General features: G+C 30.6%; 1 pseudogene; it reads right to left on the bottom strand.

Annotated features, from left to right (window-relative positions):
* The window catches only part of LOC105624433, a 267,247-nt pseudogene that overhangs the window by 32,541 nt on the left and 212,082 nt on the right, over nucleotides 1–22,624 (bottom strand).

The following is a 22,624-nucleotide window of genomic DNA, read 5'->3' as shown; positions in this document are numbered from 1 at the left end:
GTATACATATCTTGAACATTACATAATTATCTGTGGGATATAATTATATGTGATACCATATACAATCATATAAGGAAGTAGGAATCAAGCACAGTAATTCTTGTGCAAACTAATACGGTTAACAAAACAATTTTAATAATAATTAATTCGCTTAAATGTTTCGACTCACTTTTGAGCTATCCTCAGAGACAATATGATGTTGTAATTACAAAAAATTTTTTTATAAACTAATTCATATTAGTGAACCATCTCCACGTATTAATAGAAACTATAATATAAAAACGAAGTTTAATAACAATCTAAAATGTATTAAAATTATTAAAAGATAAATTTGTTGGAAGCAAAAACGATTTTTATTATTATTATCAATATTATTTATCAAATAATAGAAGGTAATTCACTAAATATATCCAATTCAAAATACAGGATGTTACAATACTTTGCAATGATGGAATACTTCCGAGAGCCTATGCCTTGCCGAAGATACATAAACAGAATTACTCTTTTCGTTTGATAATTTTCTCATTGAATAGTTCTTTTTACCAGTTAGCAGTTTTTCTACACAGCATAATTGTAAAAAATATCCCTAAAGCGGACAATTATACAGAGAATAGTTTCCAAATTGTTGAGAAGCTTAATAAATTTCATTTGATTAATGAACATATTTGATTTCATTAGATGTGGTCTTAGTCTTTTTATCTTGATTTCAATAAATGTGGTCAATCTTTTTACTAAACCGATTGACTATGCAATTGATTGTATTAATGATTATTGGCAGTATTTCTAGGAATTATTGTTTATTGAAAGACGAATTTATTAAAGCTGTTGAATTTGTTTTAACTCCACATTTTCATCTTTAATAATATTATATATAAGCAAAATTATATGGCACTCCCATGAGCTCTCCGTTATCTCCCGTCGTTGCTGATCTGGTCACGCGAAATTTGGAAAGAACCTTGTATTTGATTCAATCATCACTACCCTTTTATTATAGATATGTAGATGATATAATATAATTATGGCAGCATCTACTACTTTGATTCGGTTCTCGATATTTTTAACTCAGTATCCGAGAACTCAGTTTATCATGAAAGTCTGTAACAATGGTTAAACTTTTTGAATGTTACTTTAATAATAATAAAATCGAATTTGATATTACCATAAATTAATGTTTTCGGGGAGATACTTGAATTTCTTGTCTTATCACCCGATTTCTCAAAAAAGAGACACACGATTGCTGATTTGGTAGATAGAATGACTTTCAAATCCTAAATTTCATCTTGATAATTTTTGTTTTGTAATTAAAATCTTGTTAAAGAATGATTATCTAGAATTCATTTTTGAGTATTATATAGTATTATATAGTATTAATAAACGATTGAAAAACATTATTAAGAAAAAAAATGGAATAAAGATAATTTCTTTTTCTTATCGAAAGCGCGGGGCCTTCATGTTTTACTGTTCCTAATGTTCCAATGTTTTCCAAAAAATTCAATAGATTAAACAACGGTAATTCGTTGTTTCTCGTTCGTCATTTTGGATCCGTTATTTTGAATTTCGAAATTTTTAGTTCGGATTCGAAATCAGTGACCCCACAAACTCTTAAATATTGAATTTTATGCCAATCAATCAATATTTTGAATTTTAGCCAAGATTTTGGATCGTCCATTGTGCGGTGAGAAGAAATTTTCCGTGAAGAAACGTCATAATAAACGATACGACGACTTGTGACAGGCGGATATGATCGAGATGCGACCTATGCAATTCAAGATTATTAATACATTCTCACCGTTATTGATATGTTGAGTAAGTACGAATGGACCGTGCTGCTTAAAGCCAAGAGCGGAGACGAAGTGACGAAGGCAATCGCTAAGATAATTCGAGACGATAGAAGATCCGAAAAATGTGCAGACTGATGTGCAGAGAAAAGAAATTTTACAACTCGGTTGTGCAGAAATTCTTAAAAAGTCGCAACATCAACCATTAGTTTACGTATTCCGTAATGATCGGTCGTTGAACGGTTCAACCGTACGTTAAAAAAACGATAAGTGGAAACAGTTTACATTGCACAACAAAAACTATAAATGGACATCCTATCGCGTTTCGTATCAAATTACAATGCGCCTAATATCGAATTATCAATAGGCATCCCGTTGACATTATCCCCACAATCGCCCATAGGCTTGCTTAATTACAGTTTACAATCGCGTAAAGATTGTCGCAATACAAAGTGGATCAGTACACGTGAGCAAATTCAAAACAGTCTTTAATAAATTTATACACTGAATTGGACCACGGAGATGTTTAAAATTATCAAAGTGCAGCAAACTAATCCAGTGACGTATTGGAAGATTCTCGCAAGGAGTCGCTAGAGGATTTTACGAATACATAATTGCATAACATTAATCCCAACATGCATCTCGTTGAAAAGATGTTGCATAAAAGGAGAGAGAAAAGAGAATGCGATTTACGTAAAATGGTTGGGATTTGACAAACACAATTCGTGAATACATAAAGATTATGTATTATATTGTAAAAATTATATTTATTATAAAAAATATAAATACATATTATACATACAAAAATATAAATACAAAAATATAAATACATATTATAAATATCATGTACAAATTATATTTACATATTATATCTATATATTATATATTGTATACTATATACATATTATATATATATTATATACATCTACATATATACATACTATATACATATTATATACATACTATACATCAGTGCTCGCAAAGATTTGCATTTCTGGCCGATTCCGACACGCTATCCTCACTCGCTCGAGGCTCGATAGCCAAGCTGCCGGGTGCTCATGACGCTCTGGCTCTGGCAGGGGCGTCTCTGTAGCTTAAAAGTGCGGAGATCATACTTCATTAAAGAATATTTTTACTTACTTCATTAAAGAACATTTTATATATTATATATTGCATACTATATACATATTATATACATATTATATATATTTACATATATACATACTATATACATACTATACATCAGTGCTCGCAAAGATTTGCACATTTCTGGCCGATTCCGGCGCGCTACCCCCACTCGCTCGAGGCTCGGTGGCCAAGCTGCCGGGTGCTCATGACGCTCTGGCTCTGGCAGGGGCGTCTCTGTAGCTTAAAAGTGCGGAGATCATACTTCATTAAAGAATATTTTTCTTCTAAAATAATTTTTATGTTCTTAAAAAAATCAAATACTAAATTTTTTAAAACATTTTGTAATAATAATTCTTGCCTACCAGAAACTATTCAATAATTGTTATAAATTTACATCAAGAAGTTTCTATAACAGATTTGTGAAGATTGAAGTCAGAAAATACGTGAATCTAGAAATTCCACATTTACGAAGTCTTATAAAATCTCAAGTAGTAGGATATTATTTGCGACACAATATTTAATAAATCTAACGCGCAAAGCATTTTTCGTAAACATAATATGTAACTTAATCCACAATTTAAGCAATTTAACTGTTTCTAACCCAAATACAAATCCAATAAATTGAAAAAACGAAAACTGAGAAGGATGCATTATCACAGCCTGCATATTATTAAATATAAATTAATTCCTAAAGATTCCTTAATGATACAAAATGAATATATAGTAACAAAGCAATAAGAATCAAGCATGATAATTCTTGTGCAAATCAATATGGTTAACAAAACAACTTTTTTAATAATTAATCCATTTACATGTTCTTACTTTTGAGTCATTCTCAGAGACAATACGATGTTGTAATTACAAAAAATTTTTTTTCCAAATTAATTCATTTCAGTGAGCCACCTTCACCTATTAACAGAAACTAATAATATAAAAACGAACTCTAATTATAATCTAAAATATATTAAAATTATTAAAAGATAAATTTGTTGAAAGCAAAAACGATTTATTGTAAAAAAATAGAAGATAGCTCACTAAAACAAAAATGCATCATATAGCAAACACTTAAATTCTATCGGTTTAGTAAAAAACCAGTCTTTGACCATTCAAATCAATGTTCAACTATGTAAAATTAATAAATAATTTTTAATACACTGTAACATCCGGCTGACAAACTGGCTGTCACTTTAGATCACTATCTATAGCCAGGAACGCACGACTTATACCTGTACAACTGATCGAGCCGAGAGCACGATCTCCCCCCACGGATCATGATCCAATCGCGTGAATCGCTATTATCACTCTTACCATTACAACTATTTTAAATAAGTTGTTTAAAGAAAAGACCCACATTCACTTCAAAAAACACAATAAGGAAGAAGGACCTCCCCTCTTTAACCATTAAATAATAAAAATTAAGGACATCTGTTTATAAGAGTCACGTAATTGCACATAAAATACTCCATAAAGTCTCAAGTAATGAGGATTTTATATCGCAATAACTATTTTCTTCTACAAGAGAATAGTTAATTAATATAATTTTATCATTTTAATTAAAGTGATTATGTGAATTGTAACAACTATGTATAAATAAAGTCTATTTCTCTGTAGATATCATCTCTATAGGTATTATACATTTATAAAATAAAGAAAAACACGCAGAATTCCTACGAATTGATTGTTAAGATTGAAAGAATATACAAAAACAGCTAGCGACGCCTCGCATTGATTATAATGACCAATTACCGGAATTGAGCACGGAATATTCGGAGTCTCATAAGCAATTCAATTGTATCGAGTAGATACGCGAAAGGCGTTATATAAAAACAACAAATTCTACAGCAGACAATTGCAGGTGCATTTCAATCGTTATAAGGACATTAAACAACGAATCAACTATGGAGATTCACCTCATGTCCATGGAATAGCGATATCATTAATATTTAGCAAGTAATAGGCAAACGAAAATTTGTAGAATATTCTAGAATCAATCTCGAAATTACTCTTCTTACCACGTTACTCCTTTAGAGTATATAAACCGATGCTGCGAAGATCTTGGACTCTCAATTCTCATCCGATAACTCACCTCGTTCGTTTTGTTTATTAATTTTAGCTTATTTTCCCAATAGTAAGCACGACACGGTTCGACAGGAATTCGACTTAAGAATTTTCGGTCTCGTTAAGCCAGCGGCTAACTCCTGACGGGGAACTTAGAATTTTTCACGACACCGCAGTTCCATACTTATAAAATCTGCGTTATTTATACTACATTTATAAATTTTGTAATTTATCTCGTACTTACAGTCATATAATTTCGGTACTTGTAACCTGTAGTCATAGTTCCATATTTATAATTCTCGCGTTACGCGCAATTTATTTATATTTATAATCTCTATTTGATAAATCAATTCTGTCCTTCAAGCTCTAGAAGGATCTTGCGTCCTTTTCATGTACCAATAAACAATTATATTATTATCATATCTAACAATCTAGTTAATATCTATCTTGAGTCCTATTCTATTGCGAAAAAAATGGTTGTTGTGCTGCCGCGTGCGGAACCTTTTCACGAACTGACTCTTTCTCCTTCTTTATCTTTGGCGCGCTCAGGGTCGTTTCAGGCTACTTCCCCCTACTCAAGGCTGGGCGCTTGCCTTCGGGCGCCCACTCCTCTCTGCTTCTACCGCATCCTCGTGCTTTTTCGGACAGGAACATTTCCGCCGCCAATAAAAGGAGAAGTCGTCTCTCCCCCCCTCTCCCCTACCCATATTATTATAATTTTTTTTTCGCAATCTCTATTATATTGTCTTATCTTACGCTAACACTCTTTGTCTCGGGCATCCAGTTACTTTCTTTATCACTACCGTAGCTGCCAAGATCGAGACACGAAGGGTGGAAGCACCAACTGTGGCGGCTAATAAAGACTTTGCACGGGGATTTCGATCCCAGAGTGTTCAAACTCGTGTCGGTCTCCTTCGGCTCCCCCCCCCCCCCATTCGACTGTTCCTCCGGGCACACACGCCGACTCAGTCACGGAACCTATTATATAACCCGAGTATCAAGGGAGGTCTCCCGCCTTCCTCCGCTAGACACGTCGAAGCCCCCAATGAGGATCCCTATGAGACCGAAAATCACCGGAAAGTCTCGTGTCGCAAGCATCGAAATTGAAAATAAAGATCATCAAATAAACTATCGCTTCATCTCTTTCTTGTTTATTATCTCTTTCTGTCCCCTTCCCGGTTCTCCCAAAGAGCTTTAAGAGATGACAACACTCATCATGGTGAGGGCGATCCTCTCTTGGTCATATATACATAACCCTCACATAAAGGCGCCTCTAATAGAACTCCTAAATAAATCGGGAAGCGGTAACGTAATTATAACGAATCTATTAAAGACATATCTATTACATCGGAGTCGAGGCTCCATTCCATGCGCCCCCTCGCGATCTTTCATTGCTATCTATCAAAATAGGCCAGGATGTGACAACATCTAAAATATTAATCGCAAAAAAAAAAGAAAAAAGATGGGAAAAGACTCTGATATTAATTATAATCTGATATGATATTAATTAAAAATCTAGATGGACGTTAAAACCAAAATTGAATCTTTAATAATTTAATCTTAATGTAAAAAAATGTATACTGATTAGCTAGCAATAACAACGCTCTGGTATTTATAATCCGTCTACAATTGGAAAGTAAGCCTTGAGATGCCCCTCCAAGTCTGTCAGCAGATTGAAGTCATGTGTCTGTCTCCTGATGTGTAGTATCTCTGATTTCTTTCTATACTTTCTTTTGGTTCTTCATCCAAAATTACAATATTTTCCCAATCGAACTTGTAGTCCTCTTCCAATCGATGTCAGTTATGGCCGAATATGTGGTTTGTGTTCCACCGAATATTCCTGTGCTCAGTTATTCTCATCTTCAGCTGTCTTTCTGTTTGTCTCACGTAGTTCGCAACCAATCTTTGCAACAGATCTTGTACCACATTAGATTTTTTTCATGCGGAAGATCCTTATGTACCTTGATAAATTCACGCAACTTATTAACACTATAAAATGATATTCTAATATCCTCACTGTTTAATCTATTGAACTTCTCGAAAAATTATCATGAATTAAGAGAGGGAGAGTGATTTTATGATTTGATAAGATAAAAATTCAGTTTCCACTTGACTATTTAAATCTTGATTTTATATTTTTATATGAATCATTTCTGATATCAATCTTTTATTATACGATGTTCATTGTCTAAGATTTTTACCTGCTTCCAATTAAAATTATTGATTATGACTAACGATTCTATAACCTGATGGAGACCCTGTTTTTTATTAAAATCAGAAATATGTTCATACAATCTGGTTTTTAATATTCTTTTTGTATGGCCCATGTAATTAGCCTCATAATTCTCACATGATGTTTTATAAACAACATTTTGGTTAGATAATAATTCAAGTTGATCTTTCCTTTTTTTATAAAATTTTTTAAAGTATTTGGAATGGTAAAGACAAATTTGCAATTAAATTTCATTGTTATCGATAAGAAACTTTCCAATATCGTTTTTACATAAGGAAATATTTTTATTTAATGTGTGTATGAATTTTATTATGCATTACATTAGAATTGTTAGTGTAACATTTTTTTTTCGATGGTGGAAAAAATAAACTGGAGTGGATAGTCATTGTTTAAGAAAATGTTAATTGCATTGAATAATTTTTTTGGAAACGGGGATAGGATAGTAGAGCAATCTTATCAACTATATCAATGATAATGCCCTTCATAACATAAAGGATGATATAAAAATTAACCTGCTGGAAAAGGTTGTTTTCTGATATCTATCAAAAACAAACTTTTGATCCTCGATAATTAAAATATCTAAAAAGCTCGATCTTCTTTCACTATCAACTTCCATCGTGAATTGTAATCTTTCATAATAGGAATTAGAAATATTCAAAATTTTATTAATATTTTCAACTGGTGCTGTTAACTGTTAAAATGATATCATCTACATATCAAAAGTAAAACAATAACTCCACAAGCAAATTTTCTATTGTAAGTTGTTCTAAGTCTTGCATTACTACTTCAGCCAAAATTGGAGACAATGGTGAACCCATAGGAGTGTCGAAAACTTATAATATTTATTATTAAATGAAAAATAGATGGAATTTAAAATTAAGCGGATAGCCATCATGAAATCGTCAAACGGAATACTAATCTTCTTTGATACGTACTCCCATCTTTTATTAATGACATCAATTGTTAATTCAATAGGACATTGGTAAGAAAGAAAACAACATCAAAAGAAATCAGTACATACTCTTATTTGAAAGAAATTTCATTTAAAGATTATGCTTTTCGCGGGTTTCCTCCATGTCCAGATTCATTCTTGGAATGCCAACGTTTCGTGAACCTTACAATCCACTTCAACAGGGCGAGGAGCAACCTGCTGTTCCTCCGGATCGCTTCTTTTTATATTATGCTATTTGTTGGTGGGAGGAAAGAAGAGAATTGCGGATAGAGGGAAGGAGGTAGGGAAAATCGATTAGTCTTTAATAACCGTGAGAATGTTTTTCCATATTTTATTTATGTTGTAATCATTATCTCTATTCGGATGATAAGGTTTTTGTATCTCTATAACTTCTCTATACTTTCTTGGAAAGTATGATGTAATATTGGCTATTGTAGTCGTTTTATCAAATAGTATTTGATGTCTTGTTTCGATGTTGTATTTTGATAATGCTGATTGCGTAACGTGTTTTAGCCTGACATCACGTTGTTCTTTTATCCGTAAGTTGATCATTCTCCCAGTTTCTTCCCAAATTGTGTGCATCATATCAAATTTAAACAAGCATGTTCTTACAGGAATGTATAAATAAATTAAATATGTTCATTAAAGTGCACAAATATAAAACAGATACAATGAGCAAAAATAATGTAGTCTACAAAATTGCATGCAAAGACAACGCTTCATATGTCGGCCAAACGAAATGAAAACTTAGTACTAGAGTAAAGGAACATAATATAAGGGGAATATAATATAAGGGGGAATCCTTCTAAATATATGGTATTATTATAATAAAATTAGTCATCTATTTTAAGCTTGTATATTACTGTTTATTTTGTCATTGTTCATAGAATACAATTTTCGTAACATTCACGTTCAATTAGTTTTAATCGAAGAATTGCTTCGATCGAATATTATCTATTTTCGTAACATTCAATGAGTTTCAATCGGAAGACATCTTCGACCAAGTGCAATAGGATACTATCAGTTTTCGTAGTATACACTTTCAATGGATTTTAAACGGGAAGTATTTGTAGCCAAGTTCAGGATTCTATCGGAATTCATACGATCGATAATTATTGGGGTGTAATAAAGAATTTATGTACCAAGATTAATAGGATTTTGAATTTTATAAGATACTATTTCAATAGAATTTAATTGGAAAACATCATTCGAAACTAATGAAATTCCATTGGATTTTATATCATACGACTTTATGGCTTTCGGAAATTCACTTTGAACAAATTTAATGGAATTTTATTGGATTTCGTAAATTATGATTTCAATAGATTTTAATTATTTCACTTTTATCGAGTTTAATAAGATTCTATTGGATCTTTTCTGAAGCGCTTAATGAGTTTTAATTGAAAAGTCGCTAGTACCGAATTTAATGGTATTCTGCAAGACTTTGTAAGCTATGCGTGCAATAGTGTTTAATCAGAAAATTGCTTATATCGAATTAAATTCTATCAGATTTCGTTCAATGAGTTTTAATCGGAAATTCTTTGACTACATTTTATGGAATTTTATTGGATTTTGTACGTTAGATTATAAGATGAAGATAGATTTTAAGATAAGATAAGATAAATTTTAATAGGAAATTCACTTACTGAATTTAATGAGATTTTATCGAATTGCGCTAGATATGTGTTAATACGATTTAATTGGATTTAAATTCTCTTACGCCAAGTTTAATTCTGTAGATTCTATAGAATTTTATATGCTACGTGTTCATTGGATATTAATGGGAAACTAATTTCATGGGTCTTAATCGGATTTCATAAATATCAAGATCAATGGGTTTTAATCGAAAATTTATTTATATCTATTTATATTTATATTTTATTGAAATTCTATCAGATTTAATCGGAAATTCGAAGTTGAATGAGATTATAATATATCGGATTTTTTACGTTAAAAAATCCGATATAATCTCATTTAACTTCGTGTAATGGGTATTAATAAGAAATTCACTTTTATACAATTTTAAAAAATTCAATCAGAAAAGCGCTTTTTTCATTATTTTTTCATTCAACTTCGTAGCAAAAACCGAATGGATCCTATTAAATTTGATAAAAGTGAACTTTTGATTAAAATTCATTGAACTCGTAACACACAAAAATCTGATAAAATCCCATTTAATTGGATATAAACAATGTTCTGATTAAAGCGCATTAAACGCTGTCGTAAGAAATCCGATAGATTCCCATTAAATTCGGTAAATAAGATAAAATCTTATTTAATTTGGTATAAGGGATGTTCCGATTAAAGTTCATTAAACGCTCGTAAGAAATCCGATAGAATCCTATTAAATTCGATAAAAATAAACTTCCGATTAAAAATCTTCCGATTAAAAAACCCATTAAAAATCATTAAATTTATAACGTGCAAAATCCGATAGAATTCCATTCAATTCAGTATGATTGAAATCCATTGAACTTATAGCGTACAAAATTCGGCAGTACCTCATTTAACTCGGTATGATTTTTCGACTAAAATCCATTAAACGCATATACTGAATAATGTACATTAATTTTAAAGGATTTTTAAGAGATAGCGTAACTAATATCGCATATTAGTTAGGGCTATATTATTGCTATCTTCATGTTCAAAGCACTGTGGCTTTCATTATGTGTCATTTTGCCGAAATATAAACAACATTGTTTTTTTGAGCATTGAATATGTCGAATTTTGCGCCAACAAAACGCAATTTACGGAAGCTTTGCTTTTTTGCTTCCATTTGAAGAAAAGTGCTGCTGAAAGTCAACGAAAGCTGTCGGAAGCTTATGTCATATGCCGTCGATTTCAACACATGAGTACTGATTTCGACACTATAAAAAAAGGTTTTAATACGGAAGGCAAGAAAGTCCAGGCCAGACGAAAAAGTTTGAAGAGGAAGTGGAAGCTTTACTTGATCAAAATACGAATCAAATGTAAGAAGAACCTGCAGAATCATTAAATGTTGATCGATTAACAATTTCCAGACGTTTGAAGGCCATTGGAATGATTCAAAATGAAATTGGTGCCGTACGAGTTGAAATCGAGGGTGTCGAAAGGCGCAAAATGTGAATTGTTTCAAAGACACAGAAGAAAAAGTTTTTTGCATCGTATCATGATGGATGATGAGAAATGAATACTCTACGATAATTTGAAGCGCAAAAAATTATGCCCAGGCGAACCATTAACATTGATGGCAAAGCCAAATATTCATGGCACATGTTCTATATTTTATGAGATCAACTAGATGTAGTGTATTATGAGCTGCTCCAATTCAATAAAACCATCACTGAGAAACTACCAACAATAATTGATACAATTGAGCCAATTGAATTGAAGCAAAAACGGCCAGATTACACAAAAAGACACGACAAAATGATTTTCCAGACAACGCTCGGTCACATGTTGCGAAATCGGTCGAGGAAACATTAGAAGCGTTTAACTGGGATATCCTATCACACCCGCCGTATTCTCCAGATATTGGTCCTTCCAATTATCTATTTCGATCGATGACTCATGGCCTGTCTAAGCAGTGCTTCCATTCTTATGAAGATACCAAAAAATGGGTCGATTCATGGATAGCCTCGAAAGAATTCTTTCGACATAGAATCCAACTATTGCCAGAAAAATGGGAAGTAGTGTCTAGCGACGGACAATATTTTGATTGATCAATTTGTAATCATTTTTTTTACAATAAAGTCGTATTTTTATCAAAAAGATCCCTTAAAATTAATGCACCCCAATATCATAAGAAAATTAATTGAATCCTAATAAAATACTATTGGGCGCATATCCTCTTAAAATCGGTAGAATCTTATTTTAAAGTGTGTTTTCGATTAAAACTCAATAAATGCATATTATAAAAAAAATTGATAGAATCCTATTAAAAACTGTGAAAGCGTGTTCGTGATTAAAACTCATTAAACTCATGTAAAAAAATAATTGGACCTATCATTAAAGTCGATGAAACTGAATTAACCCTTTTTTTATTGTAAAAGGTGTTAAGGCATTTGATATCACAAGCGTGCGATTAGCTTAGTTAGTGTATTAGGCTATCGTTTTAGAGATCATAGGTCATAGATTCTAATCTCAGTGACGATGCATTTTCAAAAATTAATTGTAATTAATAAAATAGAATGTAGAACAAAACGGTGAACCCAAATTAAACTAGAAAGGTGAAAAATAATAACAAATCATGTAAAAATAAAAAAATTTTTTTTCATTATTTCCAATCAAAACTCGTTAAATACATATTATATGAAAATCGATAGAATTCCAAAAACTGTGAAAACGCATTTCCAATTAAAACCAATAGAATCTTATTAAAACGCATTTTCGATTAAAATTCATTAAACACATATCATATGAAAGCCGATAGAATCCCATAAAAAACTGTGAAAGCGTATTTCCTAAAATCAATAGAATCTTATTAAAACGCGTTTCTGATTAAAAACGTTAAACACGTATCATATGAAAGTCGAATCCTATTACGTCATTGTGCAGCTTTCCTATTCAATCCCATTGAACAAAATAAAATTTAAGCGTATTGTGTGTGAACTCCAATAAAATCTCATTAAATTTTAAAAGTGAATATCAAAATTTTTTAAAAATAAATTGTATGATCATCTATCTCATTGAAATTGTATCATAGATAATTTCATTTGAATCTATTACATTATTGTGGAAATTTACCAATTGATTCTTCTTTTGAGGGGAATCAGTCGGAGATTGCTGTTGCGGATTTTGGATTCAAATCCATAAGAAATTTTTTAAACGGTTTTAGTGGTTTAGTTTTTTTAAACAAGGACTTTAAGCCGTTTTAAAGGACTTTTATCGTTGAATCTTTGAAACAGGTTGTCGAAAACACCATTGGTGAGGAATCTCAACCGATTAAGGAAGAAGTCATAAAGAAGAGTTATAAAAGACATAAAAAAAAGAAAATCTAAAAACAACGAAGATGATGGTGATGATAAAGATGGTGATGGTTTCTGGATGGATAATACATGGCTTCAATTAACTAAACAATCACTGAAAAGATTATTTGTAATGAGTAATCTATAATATTACTCGTTACAGGTAATGAGTAAAAAGTATCGCATTACAAATAATCTGTTTCAACTCGTTGTATAACGATTGAGTGACTTTCCTGATATTAAAGTAAAAAAAAAAATCTTCGTAAAAAATTAATTTATATACTCTTTATATAAAAAGACATTAAAAACTACAAAAGCTATGATATTAGTATATAAATTTATCTTTTTGAAAAAGGTCAAACACTACAAAATACGTGATATCAGTACAAAACTTTTAAAAAAGGGTAAAAAAAGGCATTAAAAGTGCATATTCTTCGGTTCTTCGGAAAAAAATGTATTAAGTTGATTAATTCTATTTATAAGAAAACGTTAAACACTATAAAATATGATATCGGTATACATTTATCTTTTTAAAAAGAAGGAAAAAAGCGTTGTGTGTACGTGCTCTGCAAAAAAATTTTATTAAATTAAAAAATAAATGATGAAATCTAAGTGATACGTATTTTTGTATCTATTAAAATCCCATAAATAAAAATTCTATTTAATTTGAACGTTAAGGCGTATAAAAGATTTGATATTAATAATACTAAATTATAATATGTAAAAATTGTTACCTTACTCAATCCAAATCATATATGAACCTTGATTAAGAATTACAACTTAAATGATAATATATCTCATTTAAAAAACTAAGCTATTTTTGCATATTTGCCACTTAGTTAAAATTCTCTGTATCGCCCGGTCAAGTGACATACTCGCGTCTAGCGCGAACGGTTTTTCGCACACTTGACAATGCGTGTTAAATTTTTCCCGATCGTCTAGCGTGAAATCTGTCTTGAGTACATTAGTCGAAATTATAGACTGTACACTATGCGCTAGATTTCGGAGTTCTTCGAGCAAACCACGCTATACAATCCTTATCCCGCTGAAACCGATTCTTCGATAGCGAGTCGTCATACAAGCAATGCACGTAGTACCCAATGCTGAATAAATTGTTGTTGATATGCATAAGTAGACGTTACTGAATCCTTCTCCATTTTCTCCAAGGCATATTTCAAATTGGCGTACACAATAAATGCAGAAGCTAATTGCTGAAGCTGAACTACTTGTTATCCTCGCTCGACAACTTGATAGCGCAGTTGTTAAATTTTCTGCAGTTGATGTATGTTAAAGATGTTGAGATTTTCAAATCTTTTAATTTAACTCAACGTCATTGAAAACTGCTTTAAAGATTTAATATCGTCATATAATGAGGATATGAGGTTTCCTGTATGCTTTTTAGCTGGGTAGAGCATAGAGCGACTACCACTGACCACGCGTTGCCTAGAGATTGCACATTAATCATTGCTCTCTTTATTTTAATTTCTCGCGGTAAGGTGGCATCCCGCATGTAATGGATTGTACTTGTTCACGTTCACCGTCTATGATATGTGGCAGCGTTCATCCGCTATTGCGTTCCTAATATTCCTCCTAGCAATATTAGAATAGGCTCGATGACGCGCAACGCGCGCTACTCTTCTTTAATTAATTAAACGGAAGAATTCATAATTTACCGAATTAATACTTTTCTTCGCGCGTTTATTACTTGATACGAATTCATCATTAAATGCAGTGTTTATCTTAATATTATCATATCTCTGCATAATGTCTTGCTCAGGCTGTTTCTCTTGCTCTTCGAGAAATTGGCGAGATTCGATGTGTTCAGAGTTTATTATGGTACCGGTCAATATCGACTATTCGAATTATCGAATGCCATATTAATCTCGCGCCATCGAAGTCCCGCGTTGTATCCAGTACCCACTTGCACAAATCTTCTGCGCACCGAATCCTTCAAACTTTCAAGCCGTGCGATACGAATCAGTGATTATCTATTACTGATTGATAATTGCGGATGTTTAACATGATTCTGATTTTTTAGAGATTCGATAAAATTATCACAATGTTGTTCCCACGCATGAAACTTTTCTCGCGTATTCAATCGAGCGGCTTGCGCCATCAAATCACGTTTCGTTTGCTCCTTTTTAAAATATACTCTTTTTCACAGTCTTTCCACTAAAAACTTTCGCGAAAATTAAGCACTCTGATACAGTATTCCCAAAAAAAAACTTCGAACTCAACTACTGACTCAGTATATCTTTTTCGTCTTACACAGCATGACAGAGTTTGCATTATTTAGTACGCTGCAAGTTTTAACATGTTTCCGAAAGGCGATTTTATCGCAGTCGTAAAGATAAGCCAAAAATATTTTGAAGAGAGAGCATGGAAACAGACATGTTTTATTGTCGTTGGCGCCGATCCCTTAGATAAAAAAAAGGTTCGATATCGTCAAAGTGCATTTTTAACTTATTAGTATTTTCTAGCTTATTAATAACCTTCAACCATGTTGCAACAGTTCTTCTAATATATGTACAAAAAAAACATTCCCCTCCATTTATAAGATGTGAAAGGAAACACTGTTTAAGGGGGTATACTCAGTTAGGAGACCAAAAAAGACGAATTTTCTTTAAAAGTGAATTTTTTTTATAAAAGTATATGCACATATTTGTATGAAAGATTTTATGTTCGAAAGAATCTACTTTGACAAAGTTTTCATATTTTTTTAATGTAAAAATATTAATAAATAAATAAATTATATCTAATATTCGGAAAGTCGTTTTCCAAAACCCGCATTTTGTGATGATTGCCATTAGGAAACAGGTTATCTGAAATGAAAACATCCGAAAGATTTAGTTAATATATGAATTTATCTAATCTTTAATCAATTGATATTTTCCAAAAAATTGAAGTAGAATAAAATAGCGGCTATTCAAAGTTGAACTTTCAATTTTCATGAAAAAAACGGACATTTTTCGTCCATTAAAAAAAAGAATGCATGGGAAAAAATCATTCGATTAAAGACTAGATTTACATGTCTAAAAAAAAGCACGTAAAATTTCAAATTGATCGGTGCAATGATTTTTGAAACATTTTGGTCACCAATTTTGAAAATATAATTTTGAAAAAAACGCGTTTAAAGTTTCAAGTACAGTTTACTACTAAATAAAAAATTTTTCAACTTACACAAAGTCATCTATTCCAGGACCATATAGTACTCTCTTGAAGTTGATACTTCTAAGGCTGCGTTCGGAAACATCATTCTACAATACATAAGCCATAGATCATAAATTTTAAGTCATAAGTTAGAAATGAACCAATCACAGTAGTAGTTTTTGACTTCTGATTTATAACTTATGACTCATATAGAAGGCCTATTATTCTTAATCGATGGATTTGATCAATCAGCTTTAATCTTACAAGCTGGCTATTAGTTATCGACTTCCAACTATCAACTCATTGTAGAGTCAACATAACAGATTTGACAATTAACCATATTCTGATTGTAACAGGTCTTATTGTAAATCCTTAAAGAAAATTGACATCAATGATATAAAACTTTAGATGCTGGATGTTGCTTCATTCAAAACTCTATTAATTCCTGCGAGATTTATTGTCGATCTTAGAATTAATTTTGTTCTAAATAGTACTGGACACATACAATTTTACAACATTTATACAAATAATCTGTTGTATAATGTGTGTAAGATATGATTAAAGGCAGAGCAATGTAAAAAAAAAGTTAGAATAAAAATAAATAAAAAAATAGTAAAACTTAGACAAATTTTTTAATATAACTGCTCAAAATTTTTTGACTCAAAAACGCGATATAATTGTCTTTTTCTCCCTTTCTACGGAAAAAAAGAATTTCGATTGTTCGATTCCTTTATGCACTACATTATGAGTTATGCAAGTCTGTGCTGCGGTCATAACACACCGGCTCACACCGACTCCCCTTGTTTTTCGCGCAGGTGGTTTAGTGGCATTCGATGTGACTCTCTCGACGTTTCCGAATGATCTCATAGTAATGCACACCGAGTACACATGAGTATTTTCGAACGGCTGATATGTATTAGTGGCACACGAGTGAGTGTTTCCGAACGCAGCCTAAAATATCAATTTGTTGTTGATGACGTATTCTTCCTTCTACGTATGCTTTCCTTCTTTCCTTCGTACTAGACTACTATTAGGGTTGCTCCAATGGACATATATTCAAGATCATATATCTCCATGAAAATACAGGGGATTAACTTAAAATTTTCAGGAAATATTTCTAACATTACATACTTACACTGAAAATGTACATCGCATAAATATCTAAAAATTGGCATCAATGCATTATTTTATATTACCATAGTAGTATGTGATTTTTGAAATTTCTGAGTATACTCCTTTAAAAAAAGAGTTCAGATAATGTCACCGTTTCAGTCACTCAGAGGAAATCGAATAACAAAAGTTCTTGAAAATGTATAATAAAAAGATGAACTACTATGTTTAAGAAGATAAAGCGTGCAAAAAATACGTAATTTTACATGCTTTTTTTTACGTATCTAGAAAAAAATTTCTATAAAATTTCTATAAAGCTTTTTATATATTTTTCTGCAGTTTACTTATTTATTATTCCTTTTACAGAACATCTTACTCGAAACCACCACGCAACTCATTTTGGGAAAGAGATTCGCTCCAACATCTATCACATAAATATCTAGAAATTGGCATCAATTAATTATTTTATATTACTAGTATGTATTGGAGACAATCGAGGCAATTATATTTCCCGTGGCCAATACAATGGTTAACAATAACACAACGTGCAGATATGGAAGAATTCGTGCAATCAATATCACTGGCTACACCGTGGAAAATTCATGATTTTATTGTGAAAATTGTCAAAATAACAAAAACATAGTAAAATTTACATCGCTCGATTCTTTTATATACATGAAGCCTTCAACCGTGTTATTTATGCTGGATTTCGAATATTAAGCATGCGAGTTATTGGATGTGCAGAATGTACATAAAAAAAGAGTTCGGATAACGTCACCGTTTCAGTTACTCAGAGGAAATCGAATAACAAAAGTTCTTGAAAATGTATAATAAAAAAATGAATTACTATGTTTATTATAAGAAGATAAAACGTGCAAAAAACACGTAATTTTACATGCTTTTTTTTACATATTTAGAAAAAAATTTCTATAAAATTTCTATAAAATTTCTATAAAATTTCTATAATGAAAAATTTCAACAATTTATGACTATTATATGCCAAAACTATTATCTCTATTAATAATAAATGTGATTAGTGTTCTTAGTCCGAATAAATAATCAGAAATTTTGGAAAAAAATGAGTTTTTTTCCTTACTATATTTTTCCAGACTTTTTTCTTCTAAGATAATTTTATTTTTATGTGAATAATTTCATTAAATTGCTAATTTCTTTTATTTTTAAGAATTCTAAAAAATAAATCATATATGAATAGAGTTCCCTGTCATGACTATTTATGAAATTTTTTAAAAAATTTTAAATAAATTTCTCTCTCTCTCTCTCTCTCTCTCTCTTTTCTGGTAAAGACATTGAATATTAATTTAAAAAAGAAATAAATCTTCTACACGAAAACATTTACCCTTTTCTTTTCAATGAAAAAAAATAGAGGAAAGACAAACCGTAAGAAATTTAATATCGGAGTATAATGGCGGAAAAAGAATAAATTTCTTATATGTTATTACGTATTGTCATGTGACAAAGTTTGCAGATATGTTCATATCTTATTTGGCTGCAGCATAAAGTATTTCTAGACTCGAGAATTTTTCCTACAATCAACACATCCGCGAAAAACCTGTCCGTATATGTAATGATGCATAAACAGAGATTAATCTTTTATTTATTTGTAAAAAATAATTTAAAATAATTTAAAGAATTACATTCTATTATTAAATTCAAATATAGGCGAAAAAGAATCTATTAAAAGAATATTTTTTTGGAAAAAATGGAAAAAATTTAGTTTTTTGATTTTATTTCTGTGGAAAATTAAGAGTATTTCTTTTATTTTTCTGTATTTTTCATAAAAAAACCAGGAAAATATAAGATTTTTTCTTCAATTTTATTTTTCCGGAAAATTAAGAATACTTTAAAAGAGTATTTTTTAAATTTTCCGTATTTTTGTGAAAAAAACAGAAGAAATCTAAATTTTTTTTCTTCGATTTTATTTTTCTGGAAAATTAAGAACTCTAAATCTGTGATGCGTTAAAAAAATTGCGTGAAGTTTATGATGAAATTTTAATCGTAGAGTACAAATTGTTAATGAATACGCTACTGATAAAATTGTATATGCTGCAAATTATAAATATTATGATTTTTAAAGTAAGAAATAAATTAATGGTTTTGTAAAAAAATTGTATATTACAATTCTTAACCCTAGAAAGTCGAACATGGATACAACGTCTATAGATATAATAAGCCTGCACAAATATTTTTATTCTCGATGAAAATGCATGAAAGTTTAAGGGATCCACACGTAATGGTAATTTATAAGTTTTCGACGTTTTGGTCTCCCTTTAGTTTTTATTAAATATATGTTTACTGAGTTTCGGATAATAAAAGTAAGTACACGAAAATGTAGAACTAAAAAGAATTCTATTTTAATATAATAAACAATAGAAATTTTATAATTTCTGTCAGTCTTCGGAGATCGCTCGGTCAGGATTTATTGCTTTAGAACGAATGTTGCATCATTCTCTAAACTTAATTACACATACTATGATAATATTTATACATGATAATCCTTTATCTACTTATATTATTATTCTTTTATATTGTTTAAATAATAAAATTTTATTTATTAATTATAAATTTAAAATATGTAGATTCTTCAAAAATGTCAATTTTTAATAGTTCAAATAATTATACTTTTTTGAGCGATTCATATTGATGAGATTTTTTTTGTTAGTCCAAAAGGTCAACTAAGAAATTCTATGAGTTTTTGATTGAACATTAAATTTAAAAATTCAAAAATTTTTTTTATTTAAAGTAATCATTTTTTGCGAATTTTTCCAATAAAATTTTTTTGAAACATTCTAATTAATTGAAGATAAAATATTATTTATTTGATTCATATTTTTCTATCTTTGTGAGACTTCAAGGTATAAATTTCACATATTTTGAACTAAAAAATAGTAGAGCTAAAAAAACGTATTCAATCCAGAGATATAGCGTGACAAAGTTGCAGGATTTCACGTATCCTGATTAAATCAGGAAAGTAACCAAAAATAAGTTCAGCTTTCTAAGGTTAAATATATAACTCAATTTATTACATTATTTTCAATCTCCTTTTTCCCCTTGCTTCTATTCAGCGGTTTAGAATTATATATGAAGAAGACTCATAATTTTTTTCTCAAATAAGTTAATCAAATTATTATTAAAATAAAAATTGAATAATAAAAAGTTATAATTTTAATCTGTATTTTTTTCTCTGAATTCATCCACAATCTTGAAACATTTTTCGCTCCCTTCTATAACATCATCTGCTTGTCATGTAACCTTCAAAACCTGCACGTTTCTATTTTTCCTTATTATGAAACAAGTCTTCCCCCTTTTCTTGCAATTAAGAATCTGTCAATAATGACAGCAACGGGACTGCAACGGGTAGGACAGAGAAGACAATGGGTTAGAAAAAGAACTCAATGAGAGAGAGAAGGAACAAATCACTTCCTTCTTCCTCTAACATGTGTGATGCGCTTCCCCCTCTCTCGAATCCAGCGCTGTGTGTACTTTCCCCTCCCTTATCCCTCACACACATACATACTGCATATACGTATCGCACAAACAGTTAGTTAGAATCGGTGGACTACACTACTCTTAACGTTAAGAAAATTACGTTTCGCTTTAAGTTCGTCAGCACCATTTCATCTTTGTTGTTTACGTTAAACAAGGGTGAAATGACGCAAAATTGAAAAGAATGTACTTCCAGAATACACTTTTGTAACTTAAAATAAGATGGATATATTTAATATCTGACGAAAGCAAGAAAGAAATTTCTAGTGCAGTCTAATACAGAAATAAAAAAGTCCCAATGATGATAATAAAAATGACGATGACGTATCTTAACATAAAAGTTTCAGATTCAAATTTTGCGTCGTAATATTTGCACACGTAAAGAAAAAATAGAAATACTATATTAATGCAATCTAAGCTATCAGTTGAGCCTAATACAAACTTGATTGAGTCAATTCTTATTGAAATCCGATAATTGTAGATACCCACAACTCGCTGGTTTGTTTGAGGATGCACTAATCTTGCATTATTCACAGCGTGTATTTTTAGCGCCAAGATACTATTGTATCTCTTAATATTGAAGCTCGAATGAAATCACCAATCAAATTCGCAATTGCGAAAATTAAATTTATTCACTTTAGACAAGTAATTTATAAATAATTAATGAACGAGAAAAAAATACATCATCTCGAAAATATATAATAGTTTCGTCATAATAAAAATATCTATCGTGACAATATGTCTGAAAAATGAGAAATCTACGAGTCAATTTCATTAATTAAATGAATACACAATTTAAAAAAAGAAGATTAAATTTAAATATTCCTCTAACAATAAGAGGGATATTATTTTAAATAAAAATATTGAAAAACAACCGTCAGTTTAAATGAGAAATATGGATTATATATTGCCTTGAGTTTCAATGTGTATATCTACAGTCCAGTAGTCACTTTATAAATATTCAAAGCTAAGCTGTCATGGAATGTTAATATCACGAACAAAATTAAACTACCGCTTTCTTGCGTACTCAGCAGATTGTTCTATATTAATTTTGTGATTTAATGTCTGAACAATTTGAAATTTGTAAAATAGAAATTTCGGCGTGCTATTTATTGGAGTTAATTTGTTGTCGATTGAATTAAATTCAATAGAAGCTTGTTTACAAATCGAGTGGATAAGCTTTGGTAGACAGAAAGGCATTCGAAGTAATAGTAGATAGGTATATATATATATATCCTAAATAAATGCATGTGTGCAATCACATTTTAAAGCTATTATCTTTGAAAATATACAAGTCTTTTTTGATAACGTTAACAATAAAAATATCGCTTCTAAGGGTTCTTTTTTTAGATTAATTGCGATATTGTTCCTATAGCTTTATCTTTTTTTTACTTTGGCACGAAACTAACAAAACATATTCGATGCCTCGAGCTAATGTCTCGAGCTATATAGATTACAGCATACTGCAATTTCGATTATTTGCAGAGACGTGTCAGATGATTTAATAGAACATTAATAGAACTTAAAGATTCTTTAACATAAAGGTGATAGATCGAAAGTAATTTAAAGGTGAGAAAATGATGAGTAAAGGAGCCTCACGAAATAAATGAATTTTATGCAATATATTTATTTCCTTTTCTATCTATCATTATAAGTTGATTTGTTGAGACTTCAAATAAAAATCTAACTTGGAAATATCTTTTCTTGCAGATTTTAAGCTTTTAATTTTATGTCTCTCTCTTTCTCTCTCTTCCTCTCTCTCTCT

Source organism: Atta cephalotes, assembly GCF_000143395.1.
Source record: "Atta cephalotes unplaced genomic scaffold scaffold00078, whole genome shotgun sequence".
Taxonomy (NCBI): domain Eukaryota; kingdom Metazoa; phylum Arthropoda; class Insecta; order Hymenoptera; family Formicidae; genus Atta; species Atta cephalotes.
The sequence above is the reverse complement of the archived record's forward strand: the minus strand, read 5'-3'. Positions and strand labels throughout refer to the sequence as shown.